This window comes from Echinococcus granulosus (assembly GCF_000524195.1).
Source record: "Echinococcus granulosus chromosome Unknown EG_S00115, whole genome shotgun sequence".
NCBI lineage: Eukaryota > Metazoa > Platyhelminthes > Cestoda > Cyclophyllidea > Taeniidae > Echinococcus > Echinococcus granulosus.
The window spans coordinates 7,534-8,926 of record NW_020170495.1 but is presented as its reverse complement, the minus strand read 5'-3'; positions in this window follow the sequence as shown (position 1 = coordinate 8,926).

Genomic DNA, 1,393 nt, shown 5'->3' with positions numbered 1-1,393 from the left:
TCCTTGAATATGTGACAGGACAAGAGGTTCAGTCGGTTCAAGTAGGATTATTTGCGTGTATTTTACTCTAATCATGTCATCACACTGACCACAACGAACAAATGTCCGCGAAATCATTATTCAACTCGTAAACAAACAAAGGAACCTGTGCGCGTGTGTGTATTATTTTATGCGAAGGGCAAGAATAAAGCAGAGAAGAAAGATAGAGAGGGAGGGAAGGAGGGGGAGGACGGAGAGAGGCACGTGTGCCTATGGCCCATAGTTAAATTTTCCCTTCTTTTTCTGCATTTCGCTTTGCATTGTGGTCTACATGTTATAAAATATCTTTGAAGTGGTGAAGTAAATTTCTGTTAATGAGCTATTTACTACCCCTCCCTTAAAATGGCAGACTTCTTCGTGTAAGTGATTTAAATGCGTGAAATTTAAAACAATTTACCAACACATTTTTGCATCGATCTCTAAAGGGGCAGCAATTTCATTTCTACGTCACCTTCTCCTTTCCTCTCTTTCGTTACCTGTCTCCCTCCCTTAAGAGAATATAATTCACAAAACTATAGACAAAAGTAGGAGAAGGAGGTAATTGTATCCCTTCAGATTTTAACTTAGAAGAGAGGAGAAAAATGATGATTTGTGAATAGGAAAAGTGTTGCACATCTTCAATATGCCTGTTTACTGTCGTCTTAACTTAGGAAGGCGTTTAGGCTAGTCAGCAGTGTGTGCATGGCTGCCAGATGATTTACCCGAGCCAAGTGATGGCAGAGTAGTTCATGCTCATGATTTAAGGTCTTCTAAAATGGTTAAAAATAGAAAAAAAGATAAAAAACATCCAAAACTTAAGCAGGTGAGATCAGGAAGGGGGAGTAATAGGTGTATTTTTCTGTTTCATATCTCGAAAATTGTCCTACTTAAAGGCGTCAACACTAATATGGGATAAAACTGATGCCACTAGTATGCTGTCATTACTTTTATCTGATACAATTGCCATCCCGAGGTGAGCATGTCTATGATTGCTGCAGAGGATTTAAGTAGTGGAGTGGTTCCTTTCTCGCGCAATTTCAAGTCTCGGGTATTTAGGGTTTTCATGGTGTCTCCACATGATTCAGGGCGAACGGAAGGAAATATTCATGAGGACCATCTCTGAATGATCGAATGGACTCATTTAATGTATCTTTCTGCAACTTAATCGGAAGCCATCGTAACGAATAGCAAGGCATAAAGCTACCAATATTCTACAATGTAAGTGTGACCTTACACAACTTTACCCTATTTTACTTGGATTCATTAAGTGAGGGCGAAACCTGGTCAAATCTACTAGAGCTTGATATGTAGCTCTTGGAGAGGACAACCTTCGCGACAGTCAATGCACTCGTTAGTTGTTGTAGATGAATCGCTT